This window comes from Lygodium microphyllum, chromosome 25, assembly GCF_053477565.2.
Source record: "Lygodium microphyllum isolate KBCC chromosome 25, Lygodium_microphyllum_v1.1.10, whole genome shotgun sequence".
NCBI classification, from domain to species: Eukaryota; Viridiplantae; Streptophyta; class Polypodiopsida; order Schizaeales; family Lygodiaceae; genus Lygodium; species Lygodium microphyllum.
Genome location: NC_141159.1, coordinates 25,436,319 through 25,445,550, shown reverse-complemented (window position 1 = coordinate 25,445,550; position 9,232 = coordinate 25,436,319).

Sequence of the window (9,232 nt, the reverse complement as noted above, 5' to 3'; positions counted from 1 at the left end):
TCACCCAATAACTGTTGCAGCTATACCATCTCACATGCTACCATAGCTATCCCTCTATACTTAGCCTCTGTATGTGATAAATCAACTATAGGTTACTTTTTGCTACTCCATATAGTTTTTGTACTACCAAGAGAAAACATGCATTCGTTGGTAGATCTTCTATTAGACATGCTATGGGCCCCATTAACATATGTATATCCAAATACATGTATATTCTTACTTGTCTTATAAAGAATTGTATAATGCAACGTAGACTTCACATATCTCAATATGCATCTAACTAAATTCAAATGAGTGCTTCTAAACATTTGCATAAAGTGATTAATAAGGCCAATAGCATAACTCAAGTCTAGCCTTGTGATAGTCATGTAAATGAGACTCCCTACTATCTTCTTGAATATAGTATGATCTTCTATCTCATCCCCAACATCAAAACTCAACTTTACATTTTGCTCCAATCACCATATTGAGGAATATGGCAATTTCCCATAAGTTTGGAACACACGGTAAAATCTTTGGATTTGTCATAACTTGAACACTATAACTCCAAATTGAGCGCTCTATAGCTTAATAGATTTCATTTTTCAAGTGCTTTCCAATGATAGGTCACACCATATGGTTTTGAGACAATTATGAGCATGTTATCCGGGTGCCACCTTTTTAGTATTCAAAAAATGGGAATTGAGAGGTTCCCAAACTCACTAACCAATGACAATGAAAGAGGCTTACATGCTGTCAAACCATACTTGATAATATATCCAAGCCATATTGCCTTTGGGAGAGCCATATACCATCATCACATTTGATCATGTTACTACCAAGAAAGTACCTTAGCTCACCCAAATCATTCATCTCAAACTTCTTCTTAAAAAGGTCCTTGACTTTAGCAATCCCAATATCACTACTACCTGTAATAATCAAGTCATTTACATAGATGACTATGATAACCAAACTAACATCTTCATTTCTCACTAGATGCTTGCTTCAGTCCATAGAGCGCCTTTAATATGCACACATATATGGAACTCTCTAAATCATCATAATCTAATAGTTGCTCCATATAGACCTCTTCTTGCAATTCACCATGCAAGAATGTATTTTTTACATCCATTTGCTACAAACTCCAACCTTTGGCTACTACCAAAGAAATCACACATCTAACAATTACCATTCTAGTAACTAGATTGAATGTCTCTTCATAAAAATGCCATATGTTTGAGCATAGCCTTTTCCAACTAGCTTAGCCTCATAACTACTAATAGAACCATTTGCATTATGCTTAATTTTGTAGATCCACTTACAATCAATATATTTCATACCCTTAGGCAATGGAACTAGATCAATCTTATTGGCCTCTAATGTAGTGACCTTCATATCCATTAATGCATCCTAAAAAGAGCATGACCAACAACATCCTCAAAACAAGTGGTCTTAGTAACCTCAATCACCTTTACCATATAAGTATAATGGTGAGCTACATAACCTTCAAAGGCCAAATCTTTTAATAAGGTATCTAACATTTCTAGACCTATATACCACTAGATCACTTAGTGGAGCCTTTACATTACCATGTGCTTTCTACACACCCAGTGTCCTAATTGAAGGAATACCAAGATCATCATCTAAACTTAGAAACTCACCTTTGGAATGATAGGATAAAAAAAGCATTGATACTTCCTAATTTCTCTCAAGGCCACTATACCTAGCTTCAACTTGCATTTCTTGTCGAGATGCTGAGGAGCATTCCTCTCAAGGCAGCTTAATGAGGTTGAGAATGGAGTGGTCTATTTGTAGGCTGTGAAGTGCCGTTGTCCAAGATTGTATCTAAGCTAATAAATACTTTATGAAGTTGAATACAATATGGGGCTCTTAGGGGAAGCTTCTTCATGGCTACCTTATACATTGCCATCTTTCCTACACAACAAGAGATTTTAAATCTCAATAAATAAGATAGAAAGAGAAACATTCTTATATAGTGTTTAAAATTTAAGACTCGTTCACATAGATGCACTCTCTTTTTCTCTCTTAAATATTGAATTGCATTCACACTAAACACATTCTTCATCTTGCTATCTTAGCTCTTTTTGAACCCATTTACTATCTTCTCAAAGCCTTATTTCTGGCCAATTGACATTGTTTTCTTTGGCACTTGAGGCATCATAACATACTCTTTTGATGACATGAAGTGATTGAATCACATCTGTAGCCAATTCATTAAGACTTTCATTTGTTCTCTTCTATGATAGTTGAGATTTATTCAGTAATATGATTTTGTCTCACCAATATAGTAATTGGATCATTGGATTGCTACCATTTGCTACTCCACTATGATTGGTTTTTCTTTGGTATGCACCACGCACTATCCAATGTAAATTTTCCATCCCTTGTGTGTGGACTAAAAAACTACGATGCTCCCCTTTTCTACAAAGTATGGCCAATGCACCTCAAGGATATACTTCAAAGTTATATATCACACATAATTAAATATATGCTCAATAATTTATACAATTCATTTACTTCTAAAATATTGACTTAGTACACACCATGTAATGTGTGATAACATCTTTCTTCCACCATGCTTTAGTAGGAGCTATGCACAACATTGATAAAATCTTGCTTATCTCCATTATCAAACACATCTTTCAAAGCAAAGGAGCCAATTTATTGAGACAAATCTAAACCTTGGCTTTGGCCAACCTTGTTTTACCTCCATTACTTCAATTAGAAACTACAATATGCAATCTTTTCCACCCATTGTAATCTTGCAGCCTATGATCTATGACATTTCCTTCCTCACTAATGGTTACTGAAAGAAACTTCCTAGCCTTTGATCCTCCAAAGCAAGGATTTTTTGGCAAGTTACCATTTTTTCCTGGTCTCTTCTCATCTTTTTCAATTGTTACTTGCTTGTGTAGTCCAATTTGTGATAGCACTAACTCCACATTTCTACATATTGCAATGGCTTATTTTTTTGGTTGCATCTTGTAAGCAATGCATACATACTAATACAACATTTTCTCCATGATTTAGACAGAATCATGCAGTAAGAAAACATAGATATGATCCAATGAAATATTGAAGATGGGATTCCAAGAGGGATTTTCTTTATCATGCATTGGTATAACAGTTGTCACCCTTTGTTAGTTCTTTTTCATGTCCTTTCCTTCCACCCTCTCTGTCAAGCAATATAGGCATGGATGCTTTGTATTTACACAATGTTGGAGGTACTATCTCTTGGATGTTCCGCATGCAAAAATGCATGACCTTGTCTACTACTATGGCTCAGTACATTGTAAATACTAAGGCTTGAAAAAAGGCCATATTATTAGGCCATGTGCTTGCAAATCTTGATACGACGATTACTCTTACACTACATTTAGATTCAATAAGTGCCATTCAATTTTTCCATAATTCAATCCACCATGCAAAGATAAAACACATTGAGATATGCTATCACTTCATCAGGAAGATGGTAGAAGAGAAGTCCATCAAGCTTGTTAAGATATGAATCCTAGATCTACTTAGCAAACATCTCCCAATGGAATGATATTTATTCCGAGGTTGATGGGTATAGGAAGAGATGATGTCTTTCCTCATATTTTTGTACTCTATGTACATATTATAATTTTCTCTTTTACTCCTCACTCTATTGGTGTGCTTCTAGTTAGGCTCTATCTTTCAAATAGGTCTTTCCTAACCTAAAGACTTCAAAGTCAAAGCAACCTCATAACTTAGATGAGAATGGTGAGTGAATAGTGCCACTATCCTACCTCAAATTTAACTCACCCCTAGCAAAGAGGACCTTATTGATGTCCTAAGGATCTAACTACAACATGCTACCTTATCACTTCTAGAGCCAAATGGACTAGCCTTCACTAGTGCCTTTCCATGCTTAGTTCAACCCAACATACAAGAAAAAATCTTACACTATATTGGAAAAATGTAAGTTAATAATGAAAATAGAAACCAAGAGCATACTCTTCTATATCCTCCCTCATAGGAAACACAATAGATAGAAAATCTTGCGTGGGCCACCATTTGAATGTTAAGTCGACTATGTAGAGGAGCACATTCACTTGAGCCTTCCTAGAGTTACAATGATTTCTAACCTCAAAAAGGGATATTAGGTCATGGAACTTATCACTAATAAATATTACAAATCATGTGGTGGGGGGACTTTCTTAAGATATTGTGCCAAACACACACCATACGCACAAGAGAAAGCTCACTCAAAAACGCAATAAAAGAGATCAAGGTCAAAACATTTTCTTGCTAGTTTATTCTTCTTCTTTCACTCCCAATACAATGTACAAAAATTATAAATAAGATAAAACATAAAGGAAAGTGGTCTACTAAGTCAAATAGTGTATAATTGACTATACTAATGGATTGGTGCTATAACTATGCTAGTTGTAGGTAGGTGCAACAAACTAAATATAATAAGTGATAAGTCAATGGCTATGTGATGGGATTGTAATAACCATCGACCTACTAATTGGAGATGTGTGGACTCATCTAAATAGGTGGTCCATCATCAATGTCCACACGTATTGAGCATGATGAAGATTTTCAAGATACTTTCTCTTTTCAACTGATTAGTACAATGAAGATAGAGGATTAAGATGAAGACTGCCTATATCAGCCTTTGAATGATTCAAGGTTATGGAACTAACATCACTGTTGCTAGTTTTTCATGAAAAGATCATGAGATTCATGACTTAGATCAACCTAACATGAATAAAGCAGCTGCATAAAAGCTTCAACCTATGGAATGATTGTTATGGATAGCCAATATTAATTCCAAAGCATGGCAAGAAATCACCAAAGACTTCTTTGAAACCTCCCTTGAATGAAGAGGACGCAAGATACTATGTAGAGGGAATTACAAGTCTAGTTTGTACTTGCAATGATTGTAGATGAAGAAGAATTTGTGTTTACAGGTTTCAGACCTGAAATACCTTGTTTTAGGCTAAAAAGAAGAGACCAAAAGTATCACAAAAGATGTCCTTGAAACTTTCTTACAAAGAGTATAGCTTGTAGTCACTTATGAGAACCAAGAACATCCCATGTTTTACCAAGATAAAATAAGGGGATCACAAATAAAGCTTCAGCCCATGAATACCTTGTTTTAGGGCTACCAAGGATAATCTAAGATGATACAAATAATCTCCCAAAGAGTACTTTCAATGCCTTTTCAAGGCAAGAGCGATTAGATGCAGTAATTACAAGTGAAAGTAGAGGATGTTCTCTTCATAAACCATAAGAGTAGAAATGGAGCATCAATGAGACATGATTCACTCCAAAAAGAGAGTGTTGGGCTGCATATGATAGTCCAAAATCAGAGTTTTATGTCTTCCAAAGATATCTTCTTGATAGAGAAGAGAGTCTACATCAAGAGGTAGGTACATATGACATTGCCATTCTTTTCTTCTTCACAAATACATGTACCACTTGAACCGTGCGAGAGGTGCTTTGTAAAATAGAGATTCAGCCCATAAAAGAGCAATCTTGGGCCTTTAAGTGCAGCCCACAAGCCTTGATACTATAGTTCAAGAAGTGGAGCAAGATGTAGCGTGTCCACCTGTCCATTTGTAGGACACATCTTAGCAGCCGATCAGGAAGAGAGTCCAGAAAAAGCGCCACCCGGCACTCCCACAGAATGTCACGGGGTTTGCAATCTAGGTCTTCCCGAGTCTGCCATGAAGCAGAAGCATTCTGGCTATTCCCACTCAGGATCGACCTGAATCAGGGTTTCCCTAATGCTCAAGTTCCTCAGAGGTAACTAGTGTCGAAGCGGATTTATATTGCACTTGGTTCAAGGAGAATGGAAAACGAGAGAGATGCAAGGCTCGGCCTCTTTTCCCATAAGGCATAGTCCCATTCCATTCCCCTAAAACAGTATAAATCAGGACTCTAGCTTTCTAGATTCTAGGTCATCGTTACCCTGCTGTCAATTCCATTGAGAAAAGTTCCCAGCCAACCAAGACCATCCTTCCGTAGGACGGACCCATGGTCACATCCACCGCACTTTCCTCAGGTTGTTTTAGTTATCTAATTACCTACCACATTTAATTTGACAAGCAAAAACAGCTTCCTTAATTAGCCAATTAATCATCGGTTCCTTCACGTAACTTAAGCATTGACATAGAAAAACAATGTCAAGCAAGTTCCTTTTCAACAATTGACCTTATTTATCAATCTTTGGAATACATCATATAATCCAGCTTGACGGCTATTCCATAATCCGCTCGAAGGAAATTCCATAATCTGCCCGAAGGCGATTCCAGCAATCCTTAGGGATCGCTAATCCAAGTTTCCGCCCGTAGACTAGTATGCGGGCCTCGAGATCCCATCTTGAGTCACATCCGCCTCTTGTGTAGGGTCCGGAGCCAAGGGATTTACAACTAGAGCCCCCTGGCACCCAAGCGTCCTCCTGCTCCAAGTAGCACCCACGGAGAGACCTCTCGCGGCGGGTTCGGTCCATGTACCCGGCGCGGCTAACAATCCCTTTCATCGATAGGGTCAGGCTAATAGTCGGGGGTAACTAATACTGCCTCTCCCTCCAGGCCTTCAACCTGAAGCATTAATTATTTTTCCAGCATTAGTTCCTTGAGCAAAGAAGTACAAACAATGCTCCTCAGTATACAATCACAATCATTCCAGTGGTCGTTTGTATGGCCAACTGCTAAGATGTGAATCCTTCTCTCCGAATGCATCCAGCATTCAATCCGGGATCAATTGCGACTTGGCAAGATCCCAAGGGTTTTGTAAGCTGTGTTGCTAGTTTACCCTCTTTCCTTGGGTTAGGTTTTATACCCTGTTAACCCAATTTATCAATACCTTAGGTTTCCTTACATTAAGGTCAATAAATCCTGGACAACCTCGTCGTCCTCACTTGATTGATCAATTACTTGCTAGGCAATTCATAATTACCCTAACTTGGCAAATCAGCCCTAAGGAAGGGTGATGTAGCAGGATGACCACTCATCCTCTTGCAAATTAGACTTGTACTTAGAACCTACCAACCCTTGTTCTAAGGAGTGGCAATACTATTTTGTGGTTTAGACACAAAACCATGCAATGTTGTAACTTGTTGCACGAGATAGGTGTCACACCTGACTTGTGGGATTATTTCTCCCATCACACGGTATTCCTTGGTCAAGAATACCTTTGGTCAAGATGTAGGGTTTGCGAGTCCTCTTGACCCAATCTAGCCCTAACCCTACTAGGCCAACAACGCTTTGTCCCTAGGGTTCCTAAATCCATATGGAGGCCTAGTATTTGGTCATCTGATGACTAGGGCGAGAACCTTAGATCATTCTTGCATAGGCGTTTAGCTAACCCTAACATACCGTGAATGTGGGTAGGACCTTTAGGATCAAAAGCCTTGACTCGACATCCCAAATGTAATACTAGGCAAAATTTTAACGTAACTTAACCCTACCTAGCACTTGAGGTGATTGTCATGTGCAATCTAATCACACCTTTATGATTTTCATGTGAGCAACTCAACTATACGTGAATTACTTAGTTGATTTAATTTACCCACAATTAGAGATGATCATCCTTTTTAAAGATGAGATCTTCCTTCTAATTAGCAAGTACTTTCCCTAAAAGATGCAAGGAACTGCAAGATGTATGCAATGTATCATTTCATGCAAACATGTGATTTCAAGATTATAAACCTTTACCTTTAATGCAACTATAAGATTTGCAATGATCATTTCTTTCCCTCGCCCTAAACTATAATGATGCAATGGAATGAAAGCTTTAACATTTTCAATGAAGATGCATTCAAACTTTGATAGAAAGACTCCATGCATGAGCGAATACCATGAGCCCAACATTAAATTAATCCTTCCTTCAACACTTAACCCGACCTAAAATCAACCATCTTCGCATGCAATTTGCAAGGTTCGTAGTTCCTTTCCATGCATTGCGACGATTTGGACATCATACAATGGGCGTCTAAGATTATCCTCTATATGAACCACGATCATGAATTTACTTCGTAAGTGCATCATGCGACATAAGCTCTATCCTTCTTAGCACGATATCATCTTCTAAGTTATGCATTATACGTTCAAGAAGATTGCAACTACCCTTGTCCACGGGAGTGCGAGCAATTTCAAATATTCGACATGCACTAAAATTTGTAAAACGAATGAATAAATGCATTTATAACTTCCCTACAAAAATTAAACATGCCTAATGCATCCTTTTATGCAGAATTAATTTTTAAGAACCTGGGCATTGAGGTTCGGGGTGTTGTCCACATGCGTATTCGGGGTGGAAGCTCCCGCGTGTGCGCCTCTCGTCATTTTCTTGGGAGCCATTGACGAATTAAATCTCAGTTCTGCAACTTCCTCTTGGCTGTCTTACGCGTTATGAAGCTACTTCTGTCTGATATCTTCTCCTCTGCGCAGGACACTAGCCTTGATGGACACGGTTTTAACAACCGGGGAGGGCACACGTAAACAAGGCCTATGGAGGCCTTTAATGGAAGCTTCCAAAAAGAAGCTTCCAAGCTTCTGTTCCAGATGACGTGGAGAGAGAAGATGATAATTGGGAGGATGAAGACGACGATGCTGGAGAAGATGATGATGATGGTAATGATGATGAAGATGATGGAGATGGTGGTGGTGAAGGCGATGGCGGCAGCTCCTAGGCGGCATGGCAGCGTCCTCCATGGGAGCAATAACAGCACAATTCCCCTCCTTTTCCCCTCTTGTGGAGGGGGGATCATATATAGGTGGAAGGGGAGAGGGATAGCCACATACGTGGCTAGTTGCATGCTCCCCTCCCTCATGCTTCTCCAACACCTACTCAAGCTCTTCTCACACTCCCTCTCCCCGCCATGCATTGGCTGAAGGGGAGGGATTTTATCCATTAAAAATTTTAACAAAATTTTATCCATTATCCCTTTTTTCCCCATGAAGGGTGTTCCTGCGTGGGCTTGCGGTCTTTAGCCACGGTCTTCCATACATGACGTGGGCTAGTGTTTATTGAAGCACGCGGGGTAAGCACTTAGCCAAGGGTCTTTTTTGATTGTGGGAGATTATTTTGCATCGCTTTTGTGTGAGGTTTAGGATCTTGAATATTTCATTGCGGAAATATTACATTCTCTCCCCCTTAGAGGAATCGAGATGTCCTCATCGAGAAGAACTGGGGGTATTGATGGTTGAGAGTACTTCCATCCATCCAAGTGGCATCCTCTTCAAGGTAATCTTTC